A 12,913-nucleotide genomic window follows, 5' to 3' on the forward strand; every position below is an offset into this window, starting at 1 on the left:
TAGAGTTGACTCTTCAGCTCACCGAAGTGATTCAGTGGCTCACCAATCATACTGATATTGCCTTTCTGACCTTTATTTTCGCTAAAAATTTATGGAGCATTTGGTGAGATCTCTCTCAATCATTGAGTGTGCTCGGCGACTCGCCGAATTGATATTGGTCTCGCCTTTTTGAATTGAAATTTTGCTTATATTTTCTGTAATATTTGGTGAGTCTTCTTTTGCTCACCAAACCATTTGGCTAGCCTGTCTGCATTTTTTTAGACCTCTATTTCACTAACCCTCTGCAACCACATTTATTCTCTTTTGTGTGATTTTTCAAGTATGGCTAGACCTAAGGTTCCAGTACGAGGTCCACCACCCTAGAAGAAGGCTAAACGGGTTGTGATGGCGGTGGAGGTTGAGACTCCCCGAACAACTCGTCCTAAACCTCCTCAGGTGAGTGGTAAGGGAAAGAGTAAATCGTGTCGGAGTCCAACTCATATGACAGTTTGGGCATTGACTTTGTTTACCTCACATCCTCCGAGTCTGAAAATAAGGAAGTTGCAGGGTCTGACATTCCAATACATTCTCTGGTGCCCGAATCTGAGTTGGTTAAGGGAAAACGTTCAAAGTTGTGCTCTAAAGTAGCTCATGATCCACTGACATTACCTCCAGCATCACAAGCACAACAAGTGCCTCATGTTCTAGCACATCCTCCTCGATCCATGAATAGGTTGAAGGTCGTTGGCCTGCAGACAATACTTGAGGAGAAGCGGTTGTCCATTGACGGAGGATGAAAAGATATCCTACAATTTGGGAGACCTTGCAGTACAAAAAATTGTAGAAGTTCACCGAACCCCAGAATTATGTGCCTACATAGGTTAGGAAATTCAATGAGGGATATGCAAAGTTGATCCGCAAAGGGAAAAACAAGATAGGGTCGATAGAACCAATTGATTTTTTAGAGATGCGAGGAAAGAAAGTTAAGTGCAGCGAAACATACATAAATGATGAGTTAGAATGCACTGTACAGACTCAACACTCTCTGGACGATAAAATCAAGATTCAGACTCTAGATAATTGAAGGGGTGGCTTGCCCCACTTCTGTTTAATGCCATACCCCTATTGATTGAAGCAAGGGAGTTATTGAGAAGAAGGACCTAAACATTGCGATGCAGTACTGGTTCAGTTTATTAGCAAAAAATTGATGCCATCACAGAATGAGACCATTATCCGCCATACGAAAGCTACACTTCTGAGATGCCTATGGTTCCAGCTGCTTTTGAGATCCCTCCAACTACTGTGACTAGAGTTGTTGCTTTTGACACGTTCATGATTAGTTGTAGTAAGTCTATGCCCATGGAGGAGATTGTTGTACAGCCTTCTGGAGCTGGAATCGAGTAGGGAATTGATGCCCAAGTTAAGACTACCCAAACGACCTAGAGTTAACCTCAGGCTTAGCCTGAAAGGAGGATCTTTACTCTCCTCCCATTTCATTCCTTGTTGATGCTTTCAGTTTTTATTTTGCAATGAGGACACTACTTTTTTCTTTGAAGAGGGGGGGGGGGGGGGAAGGTATTTAGATACTTACTATGTTGGTTGTATTGTGTTCCCATTTTGTTTTTGGGATATTGTATTGTGTTTATTTTGTTTTTGGCATATTTTATTGCATTCATTTGAAACCTCTCCATGTCTCCATAGTAGTGAATATTTTTGTTTTGATGTTGATTCATTGACTTCTCTCTCAATTTCATGAATCTGAATGCTAATAACTATTCACTTTTACATTTCAGTGTCGGTTGTGGTCAATATCGATCAATAGAATAGTTCTCTTGATGAACGATATGTTTGTGTTAGTCCAACGAGGCAATTTGAGTTGCATAAGTCTTGTGTGAACTCTTAGCATCTCATTGTGTTTAGTCGAATGTCAAGGTGAGTCTTCCAATGACAGTTCTATGTGAGCTTAACTTGTAGAGTTGTGACTGATGATTGTGTTGAATGCTATGTGTGCTGAGGATTGATTTAAATGTGTGCATGATGATACCTATAACTTGCCCCGGTTGTCTAATTGACTAGCATTGGTGAATGAAGGAAATGATCTTATGCATGAATTTTTTAGAGTTAACGTAATTGTTATGAGTGTGTGAACCTAGCTTGGCACTATTTTAGCCTAACCTTTTCTTTGGATGAAACATGAACACAAATGTTTGTTGAAATTTCCATGTTTGTCCCACATGTAACCTTCGTAAAGCATTGGTTTGTTTGAATGCCCAACTTAGGCCAAAAGCCTAAGTTAGGGGTGTGGTAAGAATGAGGAAAGAAGCCGAGCAAGAAGTTAGTGAAATTCTTCCTTGGGAACATGTGGTGAAGAAAAATTTACTTCCGTTGTGCATTATTGTGGAGATAAAAGGGGTATTCGATGAGCTATACCAAATTTTTTGTGTGCTATGAATAGGATAATGATCAATTGTCAATATGAAAAGAATGAAAGAAAAGAAAAAGGAGTGAAATTTTGAGCTTTGCTTCATGAACGTAGAAGTCACCGTCTTCCGGATCGATCGAAGAGGGAGGTGAAAAGATTTGAGTATATCATAGCTGACCGCAGGTTGGATAATATCCGCTTGCAACGAAGAGGCTCTTTTCCACGAAGGCAAAGGTCGGGCATTCATTACTACGTATATAATTACCAGCATCTCCGCTTTCCCTGCTCTGATATAAGTTGAAATTCTCATAGTTGAGAGTAAAGTATAAGTAAAATGTCAGAGATTGCCTCCTCTTCTAGGGTCACTCTCTTCATTTATTCAATGCCTTGGAAGAAGAGGAGCGGCAAACAAAGAGAGCACTTGGCATTGGCTCATTTCATGCTACGATGCTGTCTCCCTATCTCTTGGTTGAAGCAGGGATGAGACCCTATAGTCTCTATCCAGTGCTCTTCCAGCTCGATATCAGTATAAGTATCAATCTCTTTCCTTTCCTGTGTATGAGTGGAATTTTGAGTAATCGATGAGACTAGTAAGGATTCTCCAATAGGTATAACCCTTGTCTTTGTTCTTTTTTAAATGCTTGAGGGACTTCTTTCAATGTCAATGCTTCGGGTACTACTAGGCACAACATAGCGAGAAGTCGTTCTGCTCTGTTCATCTACCCCTAACAATAACAAGCAAGAGGGGGTGCTAAAGTTCAAATCCGTAGTGATCTCTGCTGATGTATATAGTGTGTCACGTTAGGTAACTTGACTCATTTCCATCGATGAAATGAATCAATCTCGGTATGTCACGAATTCATGTTGTCCACGACTCTATCTGGGTTAGTCCAGGTTCGTTATCAAGTTCCAGTTCCAATTTATATTTTCGTGTATATTGATGTGATTGTTCCGCAAGTCGACATGAAACTAACTTGCTAGCATGGAATTGCAACAATAAGGAATGAAGGTTCCGGTTGCAGTAAATGTCTCAAAGCTAGACTTGAAGCATGCTTCAAGTGGGAANTAATCCGGGAAAGGTTTTCACCTATTTTTTATTTGTAGCATTTTGGCGACATGGCCGAGTGGTAAGGCAGAGGACTGCAAATCCTTTTTTCCCCAGTTCAAATCCGGGTGTCGCCTGATCAACAAAAAAGTCGAAATATATTCTTTTGATATAACCCGCCGAATGATTCCCCAGCAGAAGGTTGATACTTGTTTGATTCTAAAGACTAAAACTATTGCATATTTAGGCTTCTTCAAGGAAATATTCGAATGCTAGAGGGGCTATCAAGACTTCGAAAGCTTTCTTACATTATACGATAAGTTAGTAAAGGCATTTCAGGATATGATACGAGTGAAGAAAATCGTCAACTGAGCATCTCAGCGGCGGGATTGAATACCCGGATCGAATCAGAGTTCACGCCGCCCGCCCTGAACAGTTCAGAGAATAAGATCGGTTCTATTAAGAACAGGTCGTATTGATGACCAAGAAAAGTCTTCCGAAGAAGCAAGCTTCAACGCTCCCCAAGACAACAGAGCCATCATTGTGGGGAGGTAGTTATTTCTCGCCTGATGTCCCGAAGAGCCTATAGAAGGTGAGCCCCGGTAGTGTTTAGCTCATCCTTTTCATCATAAAGGATCCGCTTGCCCCGAAATGACCTGGACCAATAGGGAAATCCCAATTCATTGGGCCTTTCGATACAATCAAATAGAAAGCCCCAAGGGCGCCATATTCTAGGAGCCCAAACTATGTGATTGAATAAATCCTCCTGCGGGTCAAGGGCTCCTTCTCCCGGAAGAGATGCGCCTTCGGGACTTCCCTTTTAGCGTGGGAGTAGAGAAGGAAAAGGCGAAGCTGAGTCATATAATAAGTAAGGGAACAAAGTCAATAGGCCCCATTCTTCTACTCTTTCCCGGAAGTCGTTGGGATCCCACACGCTGGGTTAATCACTAAGGTCTTATACAATTTGATGTTGGATGATTTCGACCGGGGCCTAAGTTTCTCATTACTCGGTGAAGTCTGATTTGAGCCCTGGTCAAACTGAGTTGACGGATCACCGAGCAAGAAAGACACTTTACGCAGCATTTCAGGTCGGAAAACTCTATAAGCGTGTCATCAAGTTAGGTTAGGCCAACCTCGGAACTAGATGTGGTCACCTTTCTGATCTAACACCACAGGCGATGGCCAGGGATCATCCTCTCAATAGGACAGAAAAGAAAGAAGGAATCTTCCTCTTGCTTGAGCGGATATGCGAACAGCAGATATGATCACAGTAGCAGCTACTTCTTCCAGAAAGTAAGCCGATGGTTCATTCCAGTCTGAAGTCAGTCAAGTCATGGAATTGACAGAAGTTCCCCCTTAACCAACCCTAAGAGGGAATTCTTCTATTCATTAAGATGAAGCCATTCAGTCAGCTCTGAATCTGAACTCAATGATTGCAATTCAAGAAGGGCACGAAGCTTTGGCTCAGTACAGTAGCATTTGACTTTGGGAAAGAGAATCGATCGCTTACCTTGTTTGGCATGCCAGAAGCATTTCGCTGTGGTTCTCATTGATTGAGTCGATCCAGAGACAAAGCAAAGGGAGTTCCGTGGGTTCAGTTTGCTTAGAGGCAGAAGGCCTAGAAGAGGCCTAGAAGTCATAAGGAATAGGCTTTTTGGTACTAGCTTGAGGAAGAGAGAATCCATAGGTCAAACTATTTGCAACAACTTCTTCTCTCATCCTTCCTAAATGTTGCTCTTATACTTACTTAAGAACAAAAAGAATAGCTAGGTTTCCTTTTTCCCGAGGGGCACTGGCACTCTAATCTAAGACCTATACCTATCTTCGCTATCGCTCATGACTTCCGTCTTGTACGATATCGGTCATTGGAATCAAAGAAAAAGAACTTCAGAGTGGTCACTTCCCTCTTCTTATTACTTCAGACAATGCTTCCGGAGCTAGACGGAAACAGCCTTCTACCTTCAAATCTTTTCAAAAGCATTCGCTACCGGTTTTGGAATTTTTTCCCATTCACATCTTTCTAAAAAAAAACTTCTACCTCGAGCACACGCAATGGAGCCCTGGGTTACCGAAAGCGATCAATCTTTCTTCTGGTGGGAGGGAGTCTTGTAAAGGGGGAGCCACTTGACTGTAGCCGTAGCGAAAGCGAAATAAAAAAATAAGAACTTTCTTGACCGGTCATGTGCGTCACCTGGGCCAAGACAAGAATGTATATTCGTTTTTACCTTACGAACGAAGGCGACCATGGGGACCGGTTCCTTCTTTCTTTATGTTATGTCGGTTGCGGTGGAGGGCACTTAACCAGAGTTCTTGCGGGCAGGCTTCCTTCTAGGACAGGCTTTCTTACCAAAAAGATTTCCTTATAATAAGGGATTTCCCCCGTTACGGAAGGAAAGACTCCGTTGATTGCTCCGATGATCGTGACCTTCGAAACCCGGTGCCGGTGGAACATCCACGTTAGCTTCCGTTGCAGAAGATCGCGTTTTTGTTGGAACTCTCTCCTTGTCGAAAAGTATTTAGAACGCTTCTCAGCTATCACAAAGAGGGAAATGTTGATCAATCGATCTGGAAAGACAATCCTGGTGAGAGCTTTTCATCATACCCTGCCGGGCTTGCTTTGCTCGGATGTTCTTGCCTTTGCCCCCCACGCCAGCTTGCTCTCTCATCCCTCCCACCCTTGCCTATACCTAGGATTCCCATTTGGTTCGGCTTTTCATAGATCGATCATGCAGTTAGGGCCAATCAAGCAGAGATCGATTGGCCTGCCAGAGAGCTGACATTAGAAGACTGAGACCCACAGCACCAAGAAAGCTGGACGACATAGGATCAAAAGTTCAGGATGATGTGATCCAAGTCAATGACGAGGCAAAGCAGTTCCTTGACTTTGTCCATCGAGTCAGTAGCACGCTTGCAAAGGGTAGAAAGCGGACAGATGCCATCGAATCGGATGTGAACAAATTCCAGAAATCCGCTCTTAGAGTTCGAGAATCCAAGCGCTGGCAAGTCAGCTAGCGAACCAAGGGGCAAAGAAAGGGGGCCCTTGGGCCACTTGACTCTAAGGAAAGGGGAAAAGTTAGTTCCGTCTTCTACGATGTATGCTCTTTAACTGGTTCATACTGGAAGAATGGATGGCGTAGGAGTCTCTCTTCTGAGACTTGGACTGATGAACTCTGTAACCTATATTCTCCAACCTTCCTCGATACCCTAGAGGTCGACTCTTGCCACAAGGAATGTCATCGCCTTTCGGCTGTTCTACGATATTCCTTGGAGGATGGAACCTTTCTGTTGACCTAACTTTCCAGTGAGCGGACCTACTCGAAGGAAGGAAAAAGAAGGGGGTTGGGGGTGCTTCTATATAATCTCTAATCCGAGTCTTACCCCTATATATGTGGAAATTCTGCTACAAATGGATTGGATGCATGGAACTCACCTAAAAACCCAAACCTGCGTGCAGTCGAACTGCTTTATTCAACTTGGCAAAGACAAAGCATGACCTCTGGAACCAAATCGTTCTTGTCTCTGGATTGCCTCACAACTCGAAGCATGAGGCCTGGACCCATCGGTGGATAAGATCACATCTTCATGACAAAAGGTGTACACGTTCGGCCTAACTCAAGGTAATGGGCCAAACCTAACGAGTCCAAACAAATTGGATCTTATTGTATGACAAAACCACAGATTGGGCTTAATATTCAAGGCCCAGAAAAGATGGGTTGAATCCAGAAAGCCTTACCGCTCTTATTCCGCAGCCTTTACTTTAGCACATAGCAGTCGACGCAGAAGAGAGCAGCCCTACAAAATAGTCAAACTTCCTTCCTGTGATGTTAGTATTCGTATTACATACACTGATGTAAGTGGAATCAATCACCTAAATGACATGATTCAACTGCCAGTGAGATTAGGAGCTTCCTGAGAAGAGTAAGTTGAATCATGTAAATAGCATGATTCCTCAGCTGAAGCATTTTTTAAACACTGAAAGAGTGATATTAGAATATACCTGAGAAGGAAGAAAGTTGAATCAGCAAAATGGCATGATTCAACAACTGATGAATTGTTTGTTGAATCATCCAATTCGCGCTCGCTCTAAAAAATAGACTATCCACAGTATAAATAGAGAATCAACAAGAACTGCCATTTGCCAGAAAACTCTTCTTTCGATAATAAAAAAATCCTTACGCTCAAAGAGATTTCTAAAACAAACAATGGCTGGAGAATTCAGACTACACCAACCTTTCTCTGAAATAGAGAAAGAAGAAAAATTTATACAGGAGCGCAAGGAACTCCTTATAAGGTTCTGGAAAAAACTTCCAACAGACACTCCACTCAGGGAAGCAGAGCTCAGACTCAAAGCCCTACGGGAAGAGCAGAACTCTCTTGCGAGAGAAATGACATTAAAACACCGAGGTAACGGAAGTGAAGGCAACTCAACAGGAGGAATAATAAGAGGAGCACAGGGATCAAATTGAAGGAACAGGAGAGAAGAATAAGAATGAGTTTATTTTAGCCAATTGTTAGTTATATTTGAAATGTAGTGCCTGTTCTGTAAGCTCTCTTATAGGATCTCCCTTTGTTATTTTTTATAAAAAATATATAAAAATAGGTTATTCCTATGAGTAATGTTCCGAAATCATTTAGAAAATGTTTATATCAAAACAAAACTCCCAGGATAAAATAAATTATAGTTTAAAAATGCTTTGAATCTATATTCATTGGAGGTTATCATGGTGTATACACTTGGTAGTGTCGTAAATAGTGTACAATCTGAGTTTCCTGCTGTTCGCCTATCTACTCTGGTTGAGCATCTTGATTCCCTCATTAGAACGCATGCTCCTTTGATGAAAGATCGCAGGTGTGGCTCCTTCCTATGGTCTCTACTGCCAACTCGTTTCACTCCAGTTTACCGTAGCAACTACAGCAAGCTGACTAGCTCCCTGGCTCGTATGACTAGCTCGCTTACTTTACTTTCACTCAACAGCCTAGCTCTAACAAGCCAACTCCGTTCCTAGTTTCGCTACCCTGCTTTAGCCTCCCCCCTTATAACGAGCAAGTAAGTATACTAGCTGAGCTAGCCGCATTCCTAGTTACTACTTAGTAGCCTTATTTCACTTACAGCTATCTAAGACATTCAGGGGCTGTGTAACTGCTGTTAGAACGCTTCGTTACGGATGTCGAAAAGTGAAGATTGGTTCTGTGCCAGGTCATGGTGATATGCTGGATTGGATAAAGGGTTGTTTCGTCGATAGCATTATCTGATGTGGGATGCGTAGTAGCTGTTGTCACAGTAGGGGTCCCTAAGGCGGGAATTGTCCTAAAGTGGCCATAGCGTTGATTGCTCTCCTTGTTCTATCGTATGGGCGAATTATCTTAACGAAAGCCTTCTTTTTGGCCCTCATGTGAGGGTTGTCATAACTTGTGTCTATCCGCTGTTAAATGACTTCACTTAATAGAGTCCTAAGGGCAGTCTCTTTGAGAAGGGGCCGTATTAGTTTTTATTAGCTGTCCCAGGGAAAAGAGTAAGTATTGGCTGTTGGCATGTCCGAGCTAAGATCGGTTGAGGCGGGTAAGGTTGCCTAGCTTACTTGGTAAAGGACTCCTTTCTTTAGTTTAGCGGCCATGGATCGATTCTAGGTGGTTCACTTGTATACCCCTATTCTCTGAGTTCACGTTCTGATCTAGCAAATCTACTTTTCAGATGAGTTCCTTAGTTTTTGGACAGGACAGGTGGGAACCAGGAGGTAACGCGTCTGTTAAAGCAATCGGGCAAATGCGTGTATACTAGCTTACTAGCTATAGCTGTTACTGTGCTTTCTGGATACCTTTCCATGTCTTATAGGTGCATGCAGGCAACTTGAGATCGAACTTCGACTTCGTAAACTCTGCTTCATCCGAAGCGAGGAATCAATCTATCTTTTCTGCTAGCCTTTTCCCTTTTTAGTATTAGAATCTAGCTCTTGCATCTTCATTCGATACGGGGAATCTCGCAATACTCAGAAAGGCCTGTCAGCGAGAAACTCTCTATCAATAGTAAGTGAACGCGTAAAAACCAAGTAGTCGCTCCCTGACCCATACACCTATTGTAATGTCGGTCAACGAGGTAAAGAATCCGAATCGGAATCAAGAGTACTTTCCTAAGAAGCTAGATAGAAGAAAAAAAGAAAACCGTCCCTTGACCTAAAAAAGACACTGACCACCCTAATCTAATCTCGATTAGAACAGAAAAACTCAAGACGCATACTGAAAAAGTAAATCCCCCCCTTTTTTTTGTTTTGGCACTAGTGTTGGTATGGTCTTCGGAGAATCGGTAAGACATAGCGGACGACCTTCCTCAGTCATTGGCAAAGTACCCTTTCTTGTTCCTGACGAATGATTGATAGGAACGGATTGCCCGGGCTTCCCTGCATCCGATCAACTCATACCTCCCAGCCCTGTAACTTCAACTTAGACTTAGGGCTGGCCTTGCCTCATTCTTGAAGCTACATTCTCTTCCTTAATCGACCTTCCCTACTTCAATCGACCTATACTTCATCCTACCGGAGTGACTTCATCCTACCTACTGAAACCATCTTCTTTCTTCTTTCTCAGTTTAAAGAGAGGAGGGGCATAAGTTCTACAAAACGTGTATGTTAAGCATGACGATTGGTTCCTTGCTTCAAGACTAGATTGAAGGCATTCTGCCAATAACGTTTGAATAAGACGAAGGCAATAGGCGTCACTGAACTAGGTACTTTCCGACCAACTGCCCAAACTCCAACCAGCTTTTTTGAAGATGTCTGCTGCGGATGTTTCCTATGGTTTACGGGCGAGAGAAGAGAGCATCACATCAAGTCAATATCAATAGAAAGAGGTGCTTCTAACTAATTCTGTCTGAGCCTTGAATGAACTACATTCTCTTCGATCCCTTTCCGGAACCAGCCCTAGACCTCTTCTTTTGAATGTTTTCCGGGGCTACTTTTTCAGTCGCAGGTGCTGCTACAACTAATTGGTTCTTCAGTTGATTGGTGAACAAAGGAATTTAGTACGGAACAGTAAAGAAATATAAGAACATGACTGTCGACAGCTTGAAAAAGAAAAAAGGAGTTCAACCGTTCCCTAAATATGGAGTCAATGACTTTGAAGGGCCATTATTGAGTCAAGCAACCGAAACCGAGCAAAGAAGTCACATCTGAGCTAATTATAACTAAGTCATCCGCTTATATTATACCAAGCAAGACCCTTTTGCAGTTTACTCGCTAGTGTCATCACTCACTGGACGAGCCTTTCTATTTGTACCAGTTGAGTACGTCTGCCCAAGACCCAGACAAAAAGCTTTGTACCTTACCACGGAAACTCCGCTATCAATGTCGTCTGGCCCAGTTGCCCCAACTGGACTTAACCATTTGACTTCTGACAATAAGAGGAAGAGAAGCCCTCTTGAGTAAGGGCTCTTGAGTTAGAGTTCGAACTCACCTTCTTTCTTCTATTTCATAGCCTCTTCCGTATTCTCAATCGGAATAGCCAGGCCAACAATCTTTTTCTTTTATTAGGAACCGAATCCGAAAGAGACGCAGCAGCAAGAGGTCCTGAATCAAATAGAGCAAGCAAGTCCGTATTCTGTTCGGCTTACGGCTTCATTCCCAGAGTAAGGAGAAAGAAGACACAGCGCCGGGGAATAGCTCCGAGAGGGACTTCTCTGAGTAAAGAGATAAGTAAGGGTAAGAGTCATTCCAATTGAGTAGGTGAAGAGTCTCTTTCGAGCGAGATCCTTTACCACGCCTAACTAAATGAAAGAAAGTAAGAGAGAGAGTGGCCGCCTATTTCTTAAATGAAAATAAAGGACTTCCTTATCCTAAGGCTGTCACTGAATGAATCTGGTAACTAATGCCGCCAGAGAGGCTGAGGTGAGTATCGTCGCATCGCCTCCGACAACTTCTTTTGCTTTGTAGCTACGGCTCTTATCCTTCCTAAGTGGTTCGTAAGTCTTTCTTAGTTTAGACTTCTAAAGACTGCTTGCGCCCCTTGTTCCTGCTTTAGCCTGTGAGGGATTGCTCTTGTTGTTCTTTTTAGTTTCAGTGAAGTGCTTATAGGGCTTAACTTCCGATTTAGCAATTTCTGTGATAGAAGAAGAGTATATTATAGAATAGACTATACCCCTAGACCCGGTATGGAAAGGGAGTAAGGTAATTCATCATCAACCAAGGCAGGAATCGTTAGAGTATTGTATTGCCCTCCAATAGGACTATACAGAGCAGCGGGAAGGTCGGAATCTAGTGAATCTGTCTTTAAAGTGTAGCTCCGCACCTTACCCATCGTGTAATGACAGTGTGCCTTCACCCCATGATCTTAGTGCTCCGATTGCGCCTTCTGTATCTGTAACTGTAAGTGCATATGTATACACTAATTTATACGTGGGTTCCGCTTCGGGGAAGACGAGTTGACTCCACAAAGCAGAAAATGCCTCGGATATTCCATTAACGGTTACCTAGCCCAGGAAAGGAAAAGAAAGGGCAATCTGCTAGAGGCACCTTCCTATTCCTTGCCGCAACGTATCCCAGGTTGGCTACCCTTCCCTTGCGAAATCCTAGGAGACTCTTGCTTGTAGGCGTAAGGAAGATTNCTCCGCTTAGAGTTGGACACAGAATGCCTAATTCAAATTGAAATGTACAATGATCTGGGAAATAAGATTTTCCTTTTCTTAAAAGAGAAAAAAACGAAATAGATCCACTTTCTGGATTATTGCCGATGTAATCATAAAAAGCGAATTTTTCAGGGACCGGATAAACTTTGATTTTCGGCTAACCCAGCACCAACTCTTCAATAGATTTCTTGCTGGAGTCGGCTGGATGCCTTGAAAGACCTTTTTTATCTTGCATAAGCCAAGCGATGTGTTGGTTGGAAAATACGAGTAAGCCTATGGGTAAGAGCATGGATGTTTTTCTCATTGGGAGTGAGAGAGTTGATCTCGATTCCTTAATTGTAATCCTTGATTGGATTTGTGAGAGCATGAAATATTTCTTGACGTGAGGGCATTCTAATACTTTTGCTGGGCATAAATTAGCATTTGAAGTGAGCATTTGTCAGCAGGAACTCCAATTGATGATGGCGAGTCATAGTTGGAAACTTTGAGTGCACAATTGAACATTGAATGTAAGGATTGAACCTTGTATGCACTTTCATGTTGAGTCTCAAGGAGCACTACTTGTAGACATCCCTGTTGATGTGATTGATCTTCTGTTTTACTTGAAGACAAGCAAAAGTTTATGTTGGGGGTATTGATGAGTCGGGAATTTCAACTCATTATTGGCTTGTCATGTAATGAATTAGTGTCCTCAATGCCTATTTTGTATTCATAACTGATGTTAAATTGTTTATGCAATGAAGGCTTAAGAATAAGGCAAGGACATTACAATGAGAAAATAAGCGATAAAGTTGCAAAAGCTAAAGAAAAAGAAGGTCGGAGCTCAAAAAAGCCACTCGGCGACTCGCCAACT

At 42.5% G+C, this 12,913-nt stretch overlaps 1 non-coding gene across 1 annotated transcript; it reads left to right on the forward strand.

The window, feature by feature from the left end:
* Positions 1 to 3,511: 3,511 nt before the first annotated feature.
* On the forward strand, positions 3,512 to 3,583 carry TRNAC-GCA (transfer RNA cysteine (anticodon GCA)). The gene has a single exon. It is a non-coding gene; the product is annotated as a tRNA-Cys (tRNA).
* The last annotated feature ends 9,330 nt before the right edge of the window (positions 3,584 to 12,913 follow it).

Source organism: Solanum stenotomum, chromosome 2 (genome assembly GCF_019186545.1).
Source record: "Solanum stenotomum isolate F172 chromosome 2, ASM1918654v1, whole genome shotgun sequence".
In the NCBI taxonomy this organism is placed as follows: domain Eukaryota; kingdom Viridiplantae; phylum Streptophyta; class Magnoliopsida; order Solanales; family Solanaceae; genus Solanum; species Solanum stenotomum.